The 23,247-nt window shown below is 43.3% G+C and overlaps 1 protein-coding gene across 1 annotated transcript in view; it reads left to right on the forward strand.

The window, feature by feature from the left end:
• The window catches only part of LOC126094923 (Down syndrome cell adhesion molecule-like protein Dscam2), an 873,814-nt gene that overhangs the window by 312,078 nt on the left and 538,489 nt on the right, over window positions 1-23,247 (forward strand). The window lies entirely within an intron of this gene.

Below are 23,247 nucleotides of genomic sequence, written 5' to 3' on the forward strand. Positions count from 1 at the left end.
CCACACTCTTGGATGTTCAAAAGTGTGTGCAAGATGGTTCCCGCGGTGTGTAACGGTGGATCACAAATCGCACAGAAACATTTGTCTCTATTTGTTGCAACGTTTGGAAGATGAGGGCGAGGCCTTCTTGTCCCAGATTGTGACAGGTGGGTTCACCATTTTGAGCCAGAAACAAAACGACAGTCAATGGAATGGCGCCGTTCCCACTCCGCACAGAAAAGAAAAAATTCAAAGCAACTTCTTCCGGCAGTAAGGTCATAATCACCGTGTTCTCGGACTGTGGAAGTGTGGTTCTCATTGATGTGATGCCAAGAGGCAGTACCATTAATTCAGAAGCATATGTCAACACATTAACAAAACTCAAGAAGCGCATGTGGTGACTTCGGCACCACAGCAACCCAGATGGTTTTCTGCAAGACGATAACTCTCGGCCTCATACAAGCCTGACGACTGCTAAACACATCGCAAAGCAGGGTTGGACGTTGTTACCCCATCCACCCTACAGCCCTCACCTAGCCCCCTTGGACTTCCACTTGTTTGGGCCATTATAGGATGCCATTCGTGGTAGACATTTTGAGGAGGATGAGGAGATGATTCACACTGTGAAGCACTGGCTCCGCCACCAGGACAAGGATTGGTACCGACAATGCATACACTCCCGTGTTTCGCGGTGAAGGAAGACCATACAACGAGACAGAAATTACGTGAAAAAAAATAGGATGTGTAGATAGAACACCATTCTATCGTATGTGTAATTCTCATTATGTTCAATAAAGAACTGTTTAAGGAAAAAAGGCGGTGCATTACTTTCTGGGCAACCTTCGTATTTCAGAGCAGCGATACAGGTATGTAGGATATTCACCATTTCGTACACAAAGATAGACTGCGCAGATTATGCAGTGTGTATCTCATTCATAAGTCGGTTGTTTGCGAAAATGTCGCACTATTCGCTACGAAGTAGGATAACGACCGTCAGCATGTGTCCGAATTCGACTCCAGCAGCATCGTGGACCATCACGACTAGGTGCCCAAACATACTGCTCACTCGGCGGTGCAGGTACGGAACGTCCGGTCACGGTCTTTGAGTCAGGATATGGGCTTCTTTGCCGCCAGATCGGTGTGCGCACTGACAGGCACCACAGGCGTCAGCACTTCGACCGTTGCTGCGCCTTCAATGAACGCGCCAGCAGGGAGAGGCGCCGACAATACTGCATCCAGTGATGCCACAGTACAGGAGGGGCCCCGCGTCATACCGGTTCAGCATTCAGAATCGCGATACACGCAGCCGTGTGCGGACATTCCGAGGGGAATGCCATCGTCATACGCCCCAGCTCGTGAGGTGATGTTATACGGTAGTCCTGTCACGGAGTACATTTTGCTTGCAAAAAGCGAGGTAGAAGATTTTATTTTTTTATCTTGTGTATATAATTGAGAGTGTGTTGAATCCAAGTTTTCGACCTCCCAAACCCTCGAGGCAACTCTTTGCGACCAAAAAAACAAGAAATTTTGTGCACTATTTTCAGCTTTTCGCACATTACTCGGAACTGTGCATGCTACTGAAAATCTGAATATGTTAGCATTTTTTTTCTTTTTTTTGGGGGGGGGGGGTTATCAGTCTTTTGACTGAATTGGTGCTATCCGCCACGAATTCCTTTCCTGTGCTAACCTGTTCATCTCAGAGTAGCACTTGCAGCCTATGTCCTCAATTATTTGCTGGATGTATTCCAAGCTCTGTGTTCCTCTACAGTTTTGCCCTCTACAGCTCCCTCTAGTACCATGGAAGTCATTCCCTCATGTCTTAACAGATGTCCTACCATCCTGTTACTTCTCCTTATCACTGTTTCCCATATATTCCTTTCCTCTCCGAATCTGCACAGGACTTCCTCACTCCTTACCTTATCAGTCCACCTAATTTTCAACATCCGTCTGTAGCACCACATTTCAAATGCTTCGATTTTCTTCTGTTCCGGTTTTCCCACAGTCCATGTTTCACTATCGTACAATGCTGTACTTCAGACGTACCTTCTCAGAAATTTCTTCCTGAAATTAAGGCGGATATTTGATATTAGTAGACTTCTCTTAGCCAGGAATGCCCTTTTTGCCGTAGCTAGTCTGCTTTTGATGTCCTCCTTGTTCCGTCCGTCACTGGTTATTTTACTGCTTAGGTAGCAGAGTGGCGAACGGCCTTGACGCAGCGGTAACACCGTTTCCCATCAGATCACCGAAGTTAAGCGCTGTCGGGCTGGGCTAGCACTTGGGTGGGTGACCATCCGATCTGCCGAGCGCTGTTGACAAACGTGGTGCACACAGCCCTTGTGAGGCAAACTTCAGGGCTATTACAAATGATTGAAGCGATTTCATAAATTCACTGTACCTCCATTCATTGACATATGGTCACGACACACTACAGATACGTAGAAAAACTCATAAAGTTTTGTTCGGCTGAAGCCGCACTTCAGGTTTCTGCCGCCAGAGCGCTCGAGAGCGCAGTCAGACAAAATGGCGACAGGAGCCGAGAAAGCGTATGTCGTGCTTGAAATGCACTCACATCAGTCAGTCATAATAGTGCAACGACACTTCAGGACGAACTTCAACAAAGATCCACCAACTGCTAACTCCATTCGGCGATGGTATGCGCAGTTTAAAGCTTCTGGATGCCTCTGTAAGGGGAAATCAACGTGTCGGCCTGCAGTGAGCGAAGAAACGGTTGAACGCGTGCGGGCAAGTTTCACGCTTAGCCCGCGGAAGTCGACGAATAAAGCAAGCAGGGCGCTAAACGTACCACAGCCGACGGTTTGGAAAATCTTACGGAAAAGGCTAAAGCAGAAGCCTTACCGTTTACAATTGCTACAAGCCCTGACACCCGATGACAAAGTCAAACGCTTTGAATTTTTTGCGCGGTTGCAACAGCTCATGGAAGAGGATGCGTTCAGTGCGAAACTTGTTTTCAGTGATGAAGCAACATTTTTTCTTAATGGTGAAATGAACAGACGCAATGTGCGAATCTGGGCGGTAGAGAATCCTCACGCATTCGTGCAACAAATTCGCAATTCACCAAAAGTTAACGTGTTTTGTGCAATCTCACGGTTTAAAGTTTACGGCCCCTTTTTCTTCTGCGAAAAAACGTTACAGGACACTTGTATCTGGACATGCTGGAAAATTGGCTCATGCCACAACTGGAGACCGACAGCGCCGACTTCATCATGGTGCTCCACCGCACTTCCATCATGATGTTCGGCATTTCTTTAAACAGAAGATTGGAAAACCGATGGATCGGTCGTGGTGGATATCACGATCAGCAATTCATGTCATGGCCTCCACGCTCTCCCGACTTAACCCCCATGCGATTTCTTTCTGTGGGGTTATGTGAAAGATTCAGTGTTTAAACCTCCTCTACCATGAAACGTGCCAGAACTGCGAGCTCGCATCAACGATGCTTTCGAACTCATTGATGGGGACATGCTGCGCCGAATGTGGGAGGAACTTGATTATCGGCTTGATGTCTGCCGAATCATTAAAGGGGCACATATCGAACATTTGTGAATGCCTAAAAAAACTTTTTGAGTTTTTGTATGTGTGTGCAAAGCATTATGAAGATATCTCAACTAATAAAGTTATTGTAGAGCTGTAAAGTCGCTTCAATCATTTGTAATAACCCTGCACTTAATTGAGAACTGACATACGGCCGGGAGAGCGGTATGCTGACCACATAGCCCTCCATATCCGCATCCAATGACGCCTGTGGGCTGAGGGTGACACGGCGGCTGGTCGGTACCGTTGGGCCTTCACGGCCTGTTCGGGAGGAGTTTAGTTTAGTTTTAGCAGAATACCTCAACTTCATCTACAGTACTTCGTGACCATCGATCCTGATATTAAGTTTCTTGCTGTTTTCATTTCTGCTACTTCTCATTACCTTCGTCTTCTTCGATTTACTCTCAATCCATACTCTGTACTCATTAGAGTGTTCATTCTATTCAGCAGATCATGTAGTTCTTCTTCACTTTCACTGAGGATAGCAATGTCATCAGAGAGTAGTATCATTGATATCCTGTTACCCAAAATGAAAAAAACATTATATTTTGCGTCGAATGAGCTACTTAAATATCGAAATCAGTGCAGCAGTTTGGCAGTAATCAGTTGTCAAAGTTCATTCATTTTTATCAACCAGGCTAAAAAGTCGTCATGCCGGTAACTCAAAAACGGCTACTTCGAGTGAAAAATGTCAAGTTATCAGAGTTGTAGAGCACGAAATTTCGTGTTACAAAATCATCTAGTTTTTCAGATTTAGACACTATTATGCGTTCGTAGACTTGAAAGCTGAGGTAATTCCAGTTTGTTGTTTTCAATTTAAAGTTATTCAGTGAAATGTAATTTCCAGTGGAAAGACTGGTCTCTAATAAGTACATATGCGTTTTGTATGTTTATCTCTGTAATTTCTTTCATCCGTGTCTACTTTTATTCGTTTTTATCCATGTCTTAACTGCTAACAGTTGGTTGCTAAAATGAAAACTAAGTACATAGTAATGGTAAATACGCATTTACATATGAGGAATATAAATATTTTGTGCAAATGAACAAATAAAAGAGCATGACAACATAAAACATTTAATTATCAGAGATTAACATTTTATTAAATTTCACTTCTATCGAGATCGTTTCGGAGACTGCGACAGGTCACGGTGCAGCATCCGATTTCAGCATATATTGCGGCAGCTTCACACTTCCTCGTCCTGGAATATATTTTCTATCTCTTCCTCATCCTTGTCGAGCCCCATTTCTAAAGCGTTCTGGTAAGATAAGCCACAACAGTGTTTGCACGTCGAGGAACAGTTCATTCTAGATTTGCAACATCCACATAGTGATGCAAACTCTGTTTTTCATCGGGACTGCTACGGTCGCAGGTTCGAATCCTGCCTTGGGCATGGGTGTGTGTGACGTCCTTAGGTTAGTTAGGTTTAAGTAGTTCTAAGTTCTAGGAGACTTATGACCTAAGATGTTGAGTCCCATAGTGCTCAGAGCCATTTGAACCATTTTTTTTTTGTTTTTTTGTTTTTCATGCGAAGGAAACAATCTTCAGCAGCGTGTGCGGTGCCGCATCTTTCGTCATCGTCACAGTAACCAAGCATGATAAGTTTTTTTTCCAGCCCCACTGTCAGTGTTCTTCCCCAGCTACGACTGTACCTGATGGCAGGATCAGAATGGGCGCCGCCTCGCTGCACCGGATGTTGGCGGTAGCCAGTCATGTTTTATAAAGATTTTCTAGTGGAAGTTGGAATTCCTATGCAGTGCTAACGTCAGCGGTTCCACCGCCTGTGCTATTAAGCTTGAGAGACTGAGGCCTTAACAAATTCAGCCGCTCGCACTTTGAGGTGTAGTGGTTGCTCCGTAATACCTCCACTCTCAGATATCCTCATGAGCAAAAAAACTAAGTGGTTCTTGCGGGGAACTTCTCCTGTGCGACTGCAGCATTTCTATCTTCATCGAAAATGATATCTGATGAACAACCTGGTCTCTTTAAACGGCGAGATCTTTCAAAAGACTTTGTTGCCCTTTGTAATGCATCACTTGGGCAGACAAAAATGCAGAATATGAACGTTTTCTTTCCCGACCAACATTCTTGTCAGACACAGCTTTGCAGGGAGAGACTGCAATGATTCCACCCATGAAATGGAAAGTATTCAACCCGTCAATGGTGCAGATGTTAAAATCAGCGTTATCAAGAGATGAGCTGAATGAATCCTTCATTGGTCATGTTAGGTTGCTCAGGTCGTGCTGTCGAGGAAGCTTCCGTATGAGGAGCTGTGAATCCAGTTGCACCAAGAGCTCGTCTACAAGTCTTGATATGAATCTTTTGTACATGAATGTACCGAGCCCAATCAATAGTGAAGATAGATATGATCGTGGCCTTACTGCAGAAATCACTGCATGTGACAAAGCAACAAACTTTTTTTCTAATTATCTAGAATTCATCGTTTGCTTTTCAAAATCAACGACTCAAAGAAATGAAGCAATAATTCAGGGCTCACTGACTGGAAATCTGTCAAGAAATCATCAGGTGGGAGGTACTGCGATGTGTCATAGGCTAGTGTACAGATGTCCTCAAGAAATATATCTGCAACAGCGCGTACAATTCTCAGACGCTCTTCTCGTGGATCCGATAGCGTGCTGTGATAGAAACTATCAAACAGTTTCTTATAGAGTGTACTTTTGAAACACACTACTGTGCTATTTTTATACCTGTCAACAATCGTAATTTCTTCACCATACTTCCGAAGCGTCGAGTTTTTATGGTCCTTAATTTTGCCTCCCCTACAAAGTAAACTAGCACTCTTCTAATTGTTCGATGTAGGAAGTAATCATTTCGGTTGCTTCATCTGTCTGTGTAGATCCAGGACTTTCTTGTTATCCTACACCCCTGACTGGCCGGTGAAATTCCCCCTGAGAAAACCTATGATATTGAGCATTTTTAGTACAAAGGATCTCATCACAATTACGTTCCAACACTTCGCGAGGCGAGCCATTATCTCACTTTTCAGCAACCCCAATAACACTATCTGTTGATTAAAGTTTCATCACTTTAAGAACAACATTTTGCTTTGCATAGAAAAGTCTTCTACGTATCTCCTAATCAGCATCAATTTCCTCACCATAATAAAAGCTCTATTTATTAAAATGAAATGCTTTTCCAAAAACGATCTAATCAATTCTGGGTTACAGTACTGCTTCGGACAAGCACTGGGCAGAATGAGATTTTCACTCTGTAACGGAGTGTGCGCTGGAAATATCCCTCAGGCTGTGACTAAGCCATGTCTCTGCCATACCCTTTCTTTCAGGAGTGCTAGTTCTGCAAGGTTCGCAGGAGAGCTTCTGTAAAGTTGGGAAGGTAGGAGACGAGGTACTGGCGGAAGTAAAGATGTGAGGACGGGGCGTCAGTCGTGCTTGGGTAGCTCAGTTGGTAGAGCACTTGCCCGTGAAAGGCAAAGGTTCCGAGTTCGAGTCTCGGTCCACACACAGCTTTAATCTGCCAGGAAGTTTCAATCACTAGGCACTTCAGCTTCAGCCAGACCACTCAATAACTTACAATGTGCAGCGATTTTTTCCATCCTTACTGGATTGTAGTAGCGTTTCCAATCCTTTCTGTTTCTCTTTAACCATATCACCATCTGCTAAATTGCTGTCACATATAAAACATACCTCTACACAATCTGGAGCACACATTTTAAATGTACTGATGGCACATCGAAAGTAAATTCAATCAAGGAACGAGAATTCTGCAACACACAATGAGTTTTGAATGCGTCCCTCGCACAACATATGAAGACTGGGCGCGTCTAACAATTGAACAATGACAAAGAAATGGGGGGATGATAGTCTCAGCTGTTCACCACATGACAATCTGTACCCGAAGGTGGACCAGGTTTATGTTTTCCCATTGGAAATTCAATTTCATTGAATAATTTTGACTTACGAAAAACGAAGAAACGGAATTATTTTGACTTACAAGTGTATGAAAGCTTAATAGTGCCTAAAAGCGAAAAACTAGATGATTTTTAACATGAAATTTAATGCTTTACAATTCTGATAACTGGGCATTTTTCAGTTGCATTTGCTATTTTTGAGTTACAGGCGTTGGAGTCATCTGTTTAGCTAAGCTGGTAAAAGTGAATGAACTTCAACAACTGATTATGGCCAAATGGCTGCACCGATTTTGACATTTAAACAGATCATTCGACCCAAAATTTAATGCTCTTTCATTTTCAGCAATATGTGAAAATCTGAAATAAGTGCTCAAAATTTGTTGGTTTTTTGGTCAAAAAATACAGACAATGTAGATGTAGAAATAATATAGTGATATATAATTTGACAGCCACTAAGTGTTGCAACAAATGGGATACAGTTATAGAACTTCACTCGTTCCCGAGTGAAGAGTACAAGTCGGTCGACTCTGGGGTACATACTTATTGGTTATTTCGTTTTAAGGGTTGGTAAAATTTTAGGCTGTCATTGGTGGACAGGGGAAGTCTGGAGGAGGGGCTTGGTTTGGAAGGGGTGAATGGGAGAGACGCATGTCTTAGGACAGAGGCAAGTGGCGTCATGACACCATGCATTTGCACCTATCCCTGTATGTAGCCAACCTGGGAGACTCTTCTCCAGTACTAGCTGTGTGGGATGCGGCCCTCAAAGTATATTGCTCTCCTATACGCCAGGCTCGCTTCAAACCTCTCCTCAAATCGTTCTGGAAATCTGCCAACTTACAGGCAACAACTGTAGGGGCACAGTCACCCACGCGACGCAGGCAGAGACTTGATTCCCCATAACAGACCACAATAAGACCACGGCAAACCAGCTGCCACAGAACATTGCCACGTCTGCACCTACGCTCATTTCCTAAGGATAGGATTGAGTTAGGACTAAACTTATGACTGCAAGACACGAGAAATATTAAAGAGTAATCACATTTATTGAAGTGACTGAAAATCTCCTCATGTACTTGTAATCGCTCAGATGATACAAGCAGATAACGAGCATAGTTGATAAAAATACAGCACTGCCCATGCACATTGGTTTCTGAACTGAATCGCGATTTTTGCACTAACCACGCCAAATAACGAGAGACTCGCTCAGCGGTTCCGTCCACCAGGCAAAATGTTAACTCCGGCTGCCGTCAGTCAGATTGTTTTAATATTTTAATATCGCAAGCTAATCACGTTAGCGCAAATAATTACCGACGTGACACAGTTTTCATCTAAATTAGAGTAAAATGAACGCAAAACGTAATTATGATCTGTTCGTGTAATTTAAAATGCGGCGCCAAATTAATTTTCGTTATTAATGAACACGAAGCTCCTGATCACCTACTGCGCTGTGGATAATGGCTGTCAGGTGACATTTCTCGCCACGTAACGCAGGCTGAGGCTTCGGCGCGAAACGCGACGAATGATAAACATTCCAGTCCTCTGGAACGGTTAATATCAGTTCAGCAGAACAGCTACTATCCGGATTTAAGGTACAAAATATAACGTTTTCTGCTGTTCTTGCCAAATGTGTGTTTCGTTTGTAGCTGGTGTAGCAAAGCTTAATGACCGTGTTAATGTCGAGCTAAACTGTTCTTATAAGGAATATCGACAGCTCTTGATACCCCTTGTGTATCAAAATCGTAATACAGGGTGATTCAAAAAGAATACCACAACTTTAAAAATGTGTATTTAATGAAAGAAACATAATATAACCTTCTGTTATACATCATTACAAAGAGTATTTAAAAAGGTTTTTTTTTTCACTCAAAAACAAGTTCAGAGATGTTCAATATGGCCCCCTCCAGACACTCGAGCAATGTCAACCCGATACTCCAACTCGTTCCACACTCTCTGTAGCATATCAGGCGTAACAGTTTGGATAGCTGCTCTTATTTCTCGTTTCAAATCATCAATGGTGGCTGGGAGAGGTGGCCGAAACACCATATCCTTAACATACCCCCATAAGAAAAAATCGCAGGGTGTAAGATCAGGGCTTCTTGGAGGCCAGTGATGAAGTGCTCTGTCACGGGCTGCCTGGCGGCCGATCCATCGCCTCGGGTAGTTGACGTTCAGGTGCTTGAACCAATTTCAGACGATAAGGTTTCATAACTAACCTTTTTCGTAGGACTCCCCATACAGTTAACTGTGGAATTTGCAGCTCTCTGCTAGCTCTGCGAGTCGATTTTCCTGGGCTGCGAACAAATGCTTGCTGGATGCGTGCTACATTTTCATCACTCGTTCTCGGCCGTCCAGAACTTTTCCCTTTGCACAAACACCCATTCTCTGTAAACTGTTAATACCAACGTTTAATACACCACCTATCAGGAGGTTTAACACCATACTTCGTTCGAAATGCACGCTGAACAACTGTCGTCGATTCACTTCTGCCGTACTCAATAACACAAAAAGCTTTCTGTTGAGCGGTCGCCATCTTAGCATCAACTGACGCTGACGCCTAGTGATCAGCGCCTCAAGCGAACAAATGTACAACTAAATGAAACTTTATAGCTCCCTTAATTCGCCGACAGATAGTGCTTAGCTCTGCCTTTTGTCGTTGCAGAGTTTTAAATTCCTAAAGTTGTGGTATTCATTTCGAATCACCCTGTATATTGCAAAACGTAGATGCACATTAAACCGTAATCTACTCCAGTAATCTTCTTATGTTTTAAAGTTAACTGTAACTGGGACTGGTTGTGAAATTCACTGTCACTTATTGTTACTTATCACATAACAACACAAAACAGGCCTTCGAAAATAACTGCACAACACTTTTAAGAGAGTTTCATGTCAACATCTTCATATAGGTTTTACGATGTTTCCCTCTATTCATTCTGGAAAATGCCTGACCTGCTGCTTCAAATAGTTTGTAACAATCCGATCTTCTGTACCCATTTTCAGTAATCACGAAATCGATTGGACATTATGTAGCAATCTTCCAAATTTCACTCACAGCTGTTCTGCGTGAATGTCATGGTCTCGACATTCTCTGCTGAGCAATAAAAGTAACAATACCAGTTCCACATCTACATCTGCATGCGTACTCTCCAAGCCACAATACGGTGGATGCTAGAAGGTACATTCTACCATTGGTCTTCCTTTTCCTGGCTCACTCTTAATTCCTTTACCTGTCTGACTCTTAAATGCAGCGATTGTCTACATGCTTCTGTACGGGCCGTGATTCGTCTCGTCGACGTGGTCATTACGCGAGATGTACAGGGTGTTTCAAAAATGACCGGTATATTTGAAACGGCAATAAAAACTAAACGAGCAGCGATAGAAATACACCGTTTGTTGCAATATGCTTGGGACAACAGTACATTTTCAGGCAGACAAACTTTCCAAATTACAGTAGTTACAATTTTCAACAACAGATGGCGCTGCAAGTGATGTGAAAGATATACAAGACAACGCAGTCTGTGGGTGCGCCATTCTGTACGTCGTCTTTTTGCTGTAAGCGTGCGCTGTTCACAACGTGCAAGTGTACTGTAAACAACATGGTTTATTCCTTAGAACAGAGGATTTTTCTGGTGTTGGAATTCCATCGCCTAGAACGCAGTGTTGTTGCAACAAGACGAAGTTTTCAACGGAGGTTTAATGTAACCAAAGGACCGAAAAGCGATACAATAAAGGATCTGTTTGAAAAATTTCAACGGACTGGGAACGTGACGGATGAACGTGCTGGAAAGGTAGGGCGACCGCGTACGGCAACCACAGAGGGCAACGCGCAGCTAGTGCAGCAGGTGATCCGACAGCGGCCTCGGGTTTCCGTTCGCCGTGTTGCAGCTGCGGTCCAAATGACGCCAACGTCCACGCATCGTCTCATGCGCCAGAGTTTACACCTCTATCCATACAAAATTCAAACGCGGCAACCCCTCAGCGCCGCTACCATTGCTGCACGAGAGACATTCGCTAACGATATAGTGCACAGGACTGATGACGGCGATATGCATGTGGGCAGCATTTGGTTTACTGACGAAGCTTATTTTTACCTGGACGACTTCGTCAATAAACAGAACTGGTGCATATGGGGAACCGAAAAGCCCCATGTTGCAGTCCCATCGTCCCTGCATCCTCAAAAAGTACTGGTCTGGGCCGCCATTTCTTCCAAAGGAATCATTGGCCCATTTTTCAGATCCGAAACGATTACTGCATCACGCTATCTGGACATTCTTCGTGAATTTGTGGCGGTACAAACTGCCTTAGACGACACTGCGAACACCTCGTGGTTTATGCAAGATGGTTCCCGGCCACATCGCATGGCCGACGTCTTTAATTTCCTGAATGAATATTGCGATGATCGTGTGATTGCTTTGGGCTATCCGAAACATACAGGAGGCGGCGTGGATTGGCCTCCCTATTCGCCAGACATGAACCCCTGTGACTTCTTTCTGTGGGGACACCTGAAAGACCAGGTGTACCGCCAGAATCCAGAAACAATTGAACAGCTGAAGCATTACATCTCATCTGCAAGTGAAGCCATTCCGCCAGACACGTTGTCAAAGGTTTCGGGTAATTTCATTCAGAGACTACGCCATATTATTGCTACGCATGGTGGATATATGGAAAATATCGTACTATAGAGTTTCCCAGACCGCAGCGCCATCTGTTGTTGAAAATTGTAACTACTGTAATTTCGAAAGTTTGTCTGCCTGAAAATGTACTGTTGTCCCAAGCATATTGCAACAAACGGTGTATTTCTATCGCTGCTCGTTTAGTTTTTATTGCCGTTTCAAATATACCGGTCATTTTTTAAACACCCTGTATGTTGGTACCAGTAGGATCGTTCTGCAGTCTGTCGGAAATACCATTTCTCTAAACTTTCCAAACAGTGTTCCGACGAATGAAAGTCTTCGTCCCTCCAACAATTCCCAATTGAGTTCATGAAGCACTTCCATAACACTCACGTGTTGATCGAACGAACCGCAAACAAACATGGCAGCACGTCTCTAAATTGCATCGGTGTCTTCCATTAATTTGGCCTGGTGGGGATTCCGAACGCTCGAGCGCCGCTCAAGAATGAATCATACAATTGTTTCATACACAGTTTCCTTTATTTGTACATTCGTAGAGTTCTCACAACAAAAATCAAAGTCCGCCATTCACTTACACCGCAACCGAACTTACATGTTGTTTCAGTTCATCTTGCTTTGTAACATTATGCCAAGATTTTTAACAGAACTCTGTCAAGCAGTAGACCACTGATACTGTATTTTAACATTATTTGGTTATTTTTCCTACTCATCTACATTACCTTATATTTTTCCACATTTAGAGCAAGCTAATATTCATCACATCGAACAGAAGTTCCTTGTAACGAGGAGAGGGTCTGTCATGTTGGTCACCGATTTTGAGCAAGCTTTTCAAGGTCATTTCATACTGAATATAAAAGGGCATGTGTCACGCCTTTTACTAGACTCACCCTAGTTTTTGAAAACATCAATGTCAAAGTTGATGACGGAAAATCATATATTCAATGTTATACATCGAAAGATGGTGTAAAACAAACATTTTTATTGATACAACATGGGATTCTACATTTACATCTACATCCATACTCCGCAAGCCACCTGACGGTGTGTGGCGGAGGGTACCTTGAGTACCTCTATCGGTTCTCCCTTCTATTCCAGTCTCGTATTGTTCGTGGAAAGAAGGAATGTCGGTATGTCTCTGTATGGGCTCTAATCTCTCTGATTTTATCCTCATGGTCTCTTCGTGAGATATACGTCGGAGGGAGCAATATACTGCTTGACTCTTCGGTGAAGGTATGTTCTCGAAACTTTGACAAAAGCCCGTACCGAGCTACTGAACGTCTCTCCTGCAGAGTCTTCCACTGGAGTTTATCTATCATCTCCGTAACGCTTTCGCGATTACTAAATGATCCTGTAACGGAGCGCGCTGCTCTCCGTTGGATCTTCTCTATATCTTCTATCAACCCTATCTGGTACGGATCCCACACTGCTGAGCAGTATTCAAGCAGTGGGCGAACATGCGTACTGTAACCTACTTCCTTTGTTTTCGGATTGTATTTCCTTAGGATTCTTCCAATGAATCTCAGTCTGGCATCTGCTTTACCGACGATCAACATTATATGATCATTCCATTTTAAATCACTCCTAATGCGTACTCATAGATAATTTATGGTATTAACTGCTTGCAGTTGCTGACCTGCTATTTTGTAGCTAAATGATAAAGGATCTATCTTTCTGTGTATTCGCAGTACGTTACACTTGTCTACATTGAGATTCAACTGCCATTCCCTGCACCATGCGTCAATTCGCTGCAGATCCTCCTGCATTTCAGTACAATTTTCCATTGTTACAACCTCTCGATACACCACAGCATCATCTGCAAAAAGCCTCAGTGAACTTCCGATGTCATCCACCAGGTCATTTATGTATGTTGTCAATAGCAACGGTCCTATGACACTCCCCTGCGGCACACCTGAAATCACTCTTACTTCGGAGGACTTCTCTCCATTGAGAATAACATGCTGCGTCCTGTTATCTAGGAACTCCTCAATCCAATCACACAATTGGTCTGATAGTCCATATGCTCTTACTTTGTTCATTCGAAGTTAATAATGTTCGAATTGTTAACGTTTTTGTGTAGCGTGAGTATCCGCCGTTTTGCACGTCTAGCGGAGCGAGGTCGGCGGTCGAGGCGTCGAGCCATTTAACTACGTAACCACTGGCTCATGTTCGATTCTTGGCTGTCGCTTTTTCCGTTGTATCTGACAATATTCTGGTAACCAGAATACATTTCTTTGGCTTTTTTTATATAAAAGTCTGGAGGAGTGATTAATATTGTAACAAGTATACATAACGTACCGACATTTTCTTTCTCATACACGACGCGCTACGATAGGACTTTTGTAGATGACGATGCACAGCCGACCCGTACCGTGAAAGTGACACCCCCGAAATGTATCTCTCTTTTTCATCCGTGTGACTTTCACCTTTTCCGACAGGTAGAGAATTTCATCTCACGACTTCAGAGCCATTCGACATCACAGAAAAGCAGAGAATTACGACACAGGGCGGACGCGATGCTATCAAAACTCACGCGTTTGGTCCATAACCAGTTATCCGCGCCTGTGCCTGTCATTCATGATATGCTTTTATACGCTTGGAACCCTTCTAAATTGACATCTGATACATCTGTTTTTAGCGGCTTGAATGAGATATGTATTCCACGAACAATGTACCGGAAAACACGTCAATGCGGGGAGATTTCGTTCGTGTGTTCCGCACGGTATGAGAAATTTTATGTTTTGGCTGTTTCTACGAGTATTTTCACCCCACTGACTGACTCACGAATAGGGGATCAGTTAGGATTACACATTAATACGGTTCAGGTTTATTTTTTTACTACATATCACGATGAAAATAACTGTCAACAGATTACATATTTTTATTTCAGTATTAATAATACCTCACGATGTTTTACTTCAAACAAATGCAAAAAAAAGGATCAGGTAAACCAAAAAAGTCAAATGAAGAAACGCGACAACCAAGAATCGAATAGGGACCGGTGTTCTGGTAGCTTAATTTCTTGACCGCTCGACCGTCAACCACGCTTTGCCATACGTACTCGTATAGAATGACGGGTACCCGAACTACACCATGAAAACACGAAAACATTAATAAGCACACCGTCTTCAGGCCGCAAAGTGGCCCATTGGGACCATCCGACAGCCGTGTCATCCTCAGCTGAGGATGCGGATGGGAGGGGCGTGTGGTCAGCACACCACTCTCCCGGTCGTTATGATGGTTTTCTTTGATCGGAGCCGCTACTGTTCGGTCGAGTAGCTCCTCAATTGGCACCCCGAAAAATGGCAAAAGCGCATGGCTGCCCGGACGGTCACCCATCCAAGTGTCGGTCACGCCCGACAGTACTTAATTTCGGTGATGTGACGGGAACCGGTGTTTCCACTGCGGCAAGACCGTTGCCGTAAACTTTAATAATTCGAACATTATTATCTTTGATCCTCATATTATATTAAGGGGCTCCGGAAAGGCTCAAAATCATGAAAAGTTCAATTTTTACTTTTTGCGTTTTCTGAATCTGCAGACTATTACCTTTTAATAGATATATAATTTATTCAATTCCGAAGACTACAACTATTTTTAAATTTTTTTTTGAAATGTGTTCTACATGGGCGTGACCCACTGTGGCACTGTTAAACTGCTGTAAGGTGCAAGGTATTTAGAAATATGGGAATGAAGATAGGTTCTAACATGGTACGAGCGATGCTTGCTTTAGACAAGGAACGCCTTCGGGCTGCAGACAGGGCTGTAAAGAGTCTAGAAATAAAAGCAAGAGTAAACAGGAGGAGGAACAAGAGGAAGCTGGAGGAGGAGTTTGCAGAGGATGAAGATAATCCATCCTATGGACCTGGAATGCACTAAAAAGTTAATCCAATCTTTGTCGCTCGATTCCCAAAACTTTTATTTTCTCATACTAATTACATGTTTTCTAAGGATCTTCCAAACATATTTGTTTCAAACTTCCAGTAAATGTTACACAGTGCCTTCTGCATAATTTAACACAGCCTTTTTCCAAAAAACTGTATATTTTTGAATATATAAATAAAAAATTGCAAAAAAATGTTGTGAATTTTCATTACAATTGAAAAAAAATCATCTTTAATAACTGAACTAAAATTTTGTAAAATCCCTGTGTTAAGTTGTAGCCCATATTCCAATAAATAATTTGTAAAAAGTTCAAGTTCCTACCTCAAATACTTTGTGAGGAAAGATGTAATTTTATAAGCGTTATTTTAACATTTCAAGTATAGGGCGTTCCGGAGCCCCTTAATAAAAATATTTGTTTTTAGGCGATTTTTCGACGTAAAGCATTGAAAATACGATTTACCGTCATCACCTTCAACATCGTTTTTCTTTAATTTGGGAGTGTCTTGAAAAAAGCTGAAACACCACGTCCTTACGAACCTTGATCAGATCCGGTGACCCGCATGCCAGCCCCCGCCCCCCCTCCTCCTTATCCCCGCCCCCTTATGAGTTATCCCGTAACATCCTACAAGCTACCACAACGTCGACACTTTTCCCGTACAATGCACCGTCATCAGCAAACAGACCACATTGCTGCTCGCTCTGCCAGATGGTTTCAGTACACAGAGAACAAGACCGGTCCTTTCGCATTTCCCATAGCATCCTGACGCTACCTTTGTTCCCGATGAACACTCGCCGTCCAGGTCAATGAGGACTCTATTAACTAAAAAGTCCTGCAGCCATTCACATACCTGGAAACCTAATCCTTATGCTCGGACCTCCGTTAACTGTCTGCAGTGGAACTTTGTGTCAACTGCTTTCCGGAATTGTTGCCTTGGCACTTCTTGTTAGTGTGCGTGGACGCTGTGCACACACGGAGACCACGCCCAGCTTGTTTTGTCGGCGGTAAGGGCGCGGACACGGGCCGAACATCCCCAGGTCAGTTTTTGTTTCGGACGGCGGTGGAGAGTCATTAGGGAAATGCCGCGCTCTCGCGAACGCAGAGGTTCTTGCCGCAGTACCAAGAGCGTAACCGGCCACAGCTGAACAAGACAGCTGGGTAATTTCCAGTTACGTGAGGCTAACAGTGTTTTAAGTGAAAGTCATATCCATAATGGTAAAGTAAGGTATTTCAAAAAATGGATGAAGCTGCTCTGAGCACTATGGGACTTAACTGCTGTCGTCATCAGTCCCCTAGAACTTAGAACTACTTAAACCTAACTAACCTAAGGACATCACACACTGAAACGTCCCCTTAGAACATTTATACACGACTGTGCTTAAACTGACACACAATATTTATAGCGCAACGCAATCTGACTATCAAAGATCCCTGCAAAAGAATGGCCCTGAGTAACATTAAACTATACCTTTCAGAAATCACTTACCTCACAAAAATCTTCATTACTCGAACTACTGCAATACAGCGAGCGCCACTACTGCCAGCTAAATAAAAGATTCAAACTACGGAAGGCACTAACTACTGATAGGGATAGTTAGCAAATGAAAGATATTAATAGAGAACAAACAATGTATTTGCCTTAATAGTCATAATATATATAGCAGTTCATGACAAATTACAAAACTCCATCTCTCTCCCCACATCCACCACTGCTGGCGGCTCACCTCCAACTGCGCAACGCTACGCGCTGTTCACAACCAGCTGCCGCTGCCCAACACTACAATGGCAGACAACAATGCAAACTAGCACACAGAGCGCTACGTAACGTTTCCAATAAGAAAACATAAACAGCCTACTTACAACACATCCATGCCCGAGGCAGGATTCGAACCTGCGACCATAGCGGTCACGCTGATCCAGACTGTAGCGCCTAGAACCCCACGGCCACTCCGGCCGGCCTAAGGTATTTCGTCACGAGAGTACCACAACTTCATATATTCTAAGAAAATATTCTTTCCGTAGTCTGTCCGTAACACTCTAGAATCTTAAAATAAACTTTTCCGAAATTCATGCCCAGTTAAGCTAGTTTCGAATCCACTAAACGTCAATGGGTAATGATGCTGGGTGGTTATTATTGAAGTGCAGCTATTCACAAAGGACCAAAGTGTGGGCTCTAATTATTTTATGGCAGCGAAACTTGGTAGATATTCTAATGCATTAATTCTGAACCCATTTACGCTAGAAAAAGTATTAGTTACAATTTTGGCCACTAGGTGCACATCTGAAGCGATGATGCAAGAAACACATAGTGAAATGTTTCCATACGAAATGGATTAGGATCTTGGGCAGTAAAGGTGAAACAAGTAAGAAAGGCATAATGTTGATTTTATTATTAACCGTAACTTACACAATTTGTTCATTATGAGCCTCGGAGACACCGATGAGGTGCTGTACAGCGCCAGATTAGCACCTGGTGGCCAAAATGGGAACTAATTTTTCTTCCAGCATAAATCGATTCCCATTAACGCATTAGCATATCTACCACGTTTTGCTGCCATACAATAATTATAACCCACACTGGGCCCCTGTGAATTGTTGGTGTCTTCAGTCCAGAGACTGGTTTGCTGCAGCTCTCCATGGTACTCTATCCTGTGCAGGCTTCTGCATCTCCCAGTATCTACTGCAATCTACATCCTTCTGAATCTGTTTAGTATATTCATCTCTTAGTCTCCCCTACAATACCAAATTTGTGATCCCTTGATGCCTCAAAATATGCGGTACCAACCGACTCCTTCTTCAGGTCAAGTTGTGCCACAAATTTCTGTTCTCTCCAATTCTATTCAATAGCTCCTCATTAGTTATGTGACCTACCCATCTAATCTTCAGTATTTTCTGTAGCACTGCATTTCGAAAGCTTCTATTCCCTTCTTGTCTAAACTATTTATCGTCCACGTTTCATGGCTACACTCTATACAAACACTTTCAGAAACGACTTCCTCACGCTTAAATCTCTACTCAATGTTAACAAATTACTCTTCTTCAGGAACGCTTTGCTTCTCGTTGCCAGGCTACATTTTATATCCTCTCTACTTCCACAATCATCAGTTATTTTGCTCCCCAAATACCAAAACTCATTTACTACTTTAAGCGTCTCATTTCTTAATCTAATTCCCGCAGCATCCCCGATTTAATTTGACTACATTCCATTATCCTCGTTTTGCTTTTGTTGACGTTCATCTTACATCCCCCTTTCAAGACACTGTCCATTCCGTTCAACTGCTCTTCCAGGTCCTTTGCTGTGAGTAGCCGTACTTTAATTACATCCTGTATGTAGTGTGTAACACTCACTTTTATTCATAATAGAATTGTAGAACGTATTCTGTATTCAAATATTATGATCTACGTGGAAAGAAACATCCTTCTCCATAGAACTCGATCACGGGAGACTTCCACTCTTCATCCGTAATATCCTCAGAGACACGGATAAAGGTTAATTCGACTTTTCCAGACATAAAGAAATTAATCAGTTAGCAAAAAACATCGTGAAAATCCTTCCACTTTTTCAAAAGATTTATTTTAACACTAAAGAGTATTTTCAGCATTAACGGTTACTGGTTTTGAATTGGAGAATACAATACCTACGACAAGGAATGAGTACCGATTCCATCCGGTACTTTTAAATGATCAACTGATCAAATCCGTATCGTTTTAACGATCGCACTTTTTGTGTGAGACGTCATTGGTTTTATGCATAACGTGAGTTCAATTGGACGACCTACTGCAATCACGATAAGTTTCATTTAATTAATGCATCAAAATTCACAATTTTTATTTATCTTTTTACTTTAATTATAAGGTATGAACATCATTAGGAGTTATCAATGAATTTACGTTTAAATTTATCAAGACAGCAGTTCAGAGTTCTGGGAACGTGAAAGAAGCAAACAGACGAAACTTGCTATAAAAGGAACCAAGTTCCGTAGTTATGTGGTAAGGCCGCAAAAGCTCGTAAATTACCACACACACAAAACTGAAGGGAAGGAAAAAAGTTTGTTAATGCGGGCCAAACGGCCCTCGGGCATACCCAGAAACACGGCATTTGCGTGTCGATGTCGCGCCGTTAACGCCAGCAAACGCGGGTGACAACGTGACAGGACAGGCGGTGTTTTTGCTGATATTAGCTGATGTTTCGTCCATTACTCGCGACTGGCCATAAATCATCATCAGGTCGAACTGCCGGGCAGCGGGAGACGTCACGTTATCTGCCGCACGGGGATCCCACAGCAAGCGGCGGCGGGGGTGGGGTGGGGGGGGGGGGCAGTGACACACGTCGTACCGCGGTCTGCGGCGCACACAGGGCAGCGCCGGTAAATCACCGACTCCGACAACGCTAATGTCGCCCCCTTAGGCCGTTTGCAATTGTTACTTAAGAAGTAGTTCCCTCTCTAGATTGTCGCACAGATGACAAAATATTAGATATCGAAATAGACGACAGAGGGTAGAGAAACAATTAAAATCGCTCAAAAGAGGAAAGGCCGCTGGACCTGATGGGATACCAGTTCGATTATACACAGAGTACGCGAAGGAACTTGCCCCCCTTCTTGCAGCGGTGTACCGTAGGTCTCTAGAAGAGCGTAGCGTTCCAAAGGATTGGAAAAGGGCACAGGTCATCCCCGTTTTCAAGAAGGGACGTCGAACAGATGTGCAGAAGTATAGACCTATATCTCTAACGTCGATCAGTTGTAGAATTTTGGAACACGTATTATGTTCGAGTATAATGACTTTTCTGGAGACTAGAAATCTACACTGTAGGAATCAGCATGGATCCTGTGAAACCCAGCTTGCGCTATTCGTCCACGAGACTCAGAGGGCCATAGACACGGGTTCCCAGGTAGATGCCGTGTTTCTTGACTTCCGCAACGCGTTCGATACAGTTCCCCACAGTCGTTTAATGGACAAAGTAGGAGCATATGGACTATCAGACCAACTGTGTAATTCGATTGAAGAGTTCCTAGATAACAGAACGCAGCGTGTCATTCTCATTGGAGAGAAGTCTTCCGATGGAAGAGTGATTTCAGGTGTGCCGCAGGGGAGTGTGGTAGGACCGTTGCTATTGACAACATACATAAATGACCTGGTGGATGACATCGGAAGTTCACTGAGGCTTTTTGCGGATGATGCTGCGGTATATCGAGAGGTTGTAATAATGGAAAATTGTACTGAAATGCAGGAGGATCTGCAGCGAATTGACGCATGGTGCAGGGAATGGCAATTGAATCTCAATGTAGACTAGTGTAATGTGCTGCGAATACACAGAAAGATAGATCCTTTATCATTTAGCCACAATATAGCAGGTCAGCAACTGGAAGCAGTTAATTCCATAAACTATCTGGGAGTAGGCATTAGGAGTGATTTAAAATGGAATGATCATATAAAGTTGATCGTCGGTAAAGCAGATGCCAGACTGAGATTCATTGGAAGAATCCTAAGGAAATGCAATCCGAAAACAAAGAAGTGGGATACAGTACGCTTGTTCGCCCACTGCTTGAATACTGCTCAGCAGTGTGGGATCCGTACCAGATAGGGTTGATAGAAGACATAGAGAAGATCCAACGGAGAGCAACGCGCTTCGTTACAGGATCATTTAGTAATCGCGAAAGCGTTACGGAGATGATAGATAAACTCCAGTGGAAGACTCTGCAGGAGAGACGCTCAGTAGCTCGGTACGGGCTTTTTTTGAAGTTTCGAGAACATACCTTCACCGAGGAGTCAAACTGTATATTGTTCCCTTCTACGTATCTCTCGCGAAGAGACCATGAGGATAAAATCGGAGGGATTAGAGCCCACACAGAGGCATAGCGAGAATCTTTCTTTACACGAACAATACGAGACTGGAATAGAAGATATTTACTCAAGGTACCCTCCGCCACACACCGCCAGGTGGCTTGCGGAGTACAGATGTAGATGTAGAAGTATGAAAAAGTTTTTGGTTCTACATCCAATAGTATTCTCCTAAAGAAACTGCACAGGTAGTGAATATATAGGGCCTATCTCTATCCATAGACCTTAACAATCAAGGGAAAAACGCTTCATTGTAAAATGATGTTACCGTCTTTCGACGTTCTCGGTCAAATATTCAAGAGAAATTCTGTTACCTTAATAATGTACAATGAGTAGCCCAAACCTTAAGGGTCCATTCCCTTCAGTCAGCCGGCCGGTGTGGCCGTGCGGTTCTAGGCGCTTCAGTCTGGAACCGCGTGACCGCTACGGTCGCATGTTCGATCCTTGTCTCGGGCATGGATGTGTATGATGTTCTTAGGTTAGTTATGGTTAAGTAGTTCTAAGTTCTAGGGGACTAATGATCTCAGAAGTTAAGTCCCATAGTGCTCAGAGCCATTTGAACCCAACCCTTCAGTCAATCTATAACATAAGCGACTTTTACAAGTTTAGTTGGTTGATGTGGGGGAGGGGTCAAAACAGCATTGTCATCGGACCCATCGGATTAAGGACCGATGGGGAAGGAAGTTGGCCGTGCCTTTCGAAGGAACCGTCCCGCCATTCGCCTGAAGCGATTTAGGGAAATCACGGAAAACCTAAAGCAAGATGCCAAACGCGTGTTTGAACCGTTGTGCTAACGAATGTGAGTCCTTAGGTTAGTTAGGTTTAAGTAGTTCTAAGTTCTAGGGGACTGATGACCTCAGATGTTAAATCCCATAGTGCTCAGAGCCATTTCAATTTTAAAAATCTTGCATGATATATCGGTATGCGTGTGTTGTAGGGTCAAACAATTAACTACAGAAGAACAATAAACTAAGTGTGCTAACCACTCCGACACCCCGCTTTTTGTCAAGCTAATGAATGAATTAAAATAAAAAATTTTATAATTAAAGTTTTTCCTGAGATATTTAAGTCTCATCTTTATCTGAGATAATGATGGAAGCAGAAGAAGTGAATTAAAATTTGTGCCGCGGCCGGGACTCGAATGCATCAAGTGTCACGGTGGTCTGTAAGAGAGTTACCCTGCTGGCAAATGTGATCATCCTCGGGAAAGATATGGAGTGTGAAGCGAAGGAGGCGGTGAACAAAAGTGTCCACTAAGTCCACAGCAATCACGTGCCTCCGATTGCTGCCACAGATCCCATAGGAATATATTACCCCAACGGCCTACGTCCGAGGCAGCCGTTCATAGCATCCGTTGGCCTCGGGATAGATTATTCGGACTCGGTCTTTGACCAGGTGTGACAACAAACGTTATTCATCCAACCAGGCGATATGTTCTATTGATCCGCGGTCAAATCTCGATCCTCCCCATATTCAC

The sequence above is a fragment of the Schistocerca cancellata genome, chromosome 1, assembly GCF_023864275.1.
Source record: "Schistocerca cancellata isolate TAMUIC-IGC-003103 chromosome 1, iqSchCanc2.1, whole genome shotgun sequence".
Lineage (NCBI taxonomy): Eukaryota > Metazoa > Arthropoda > Insecta > Orthoptera > Acrididae > Schistocerca > Schistocerca cancellata.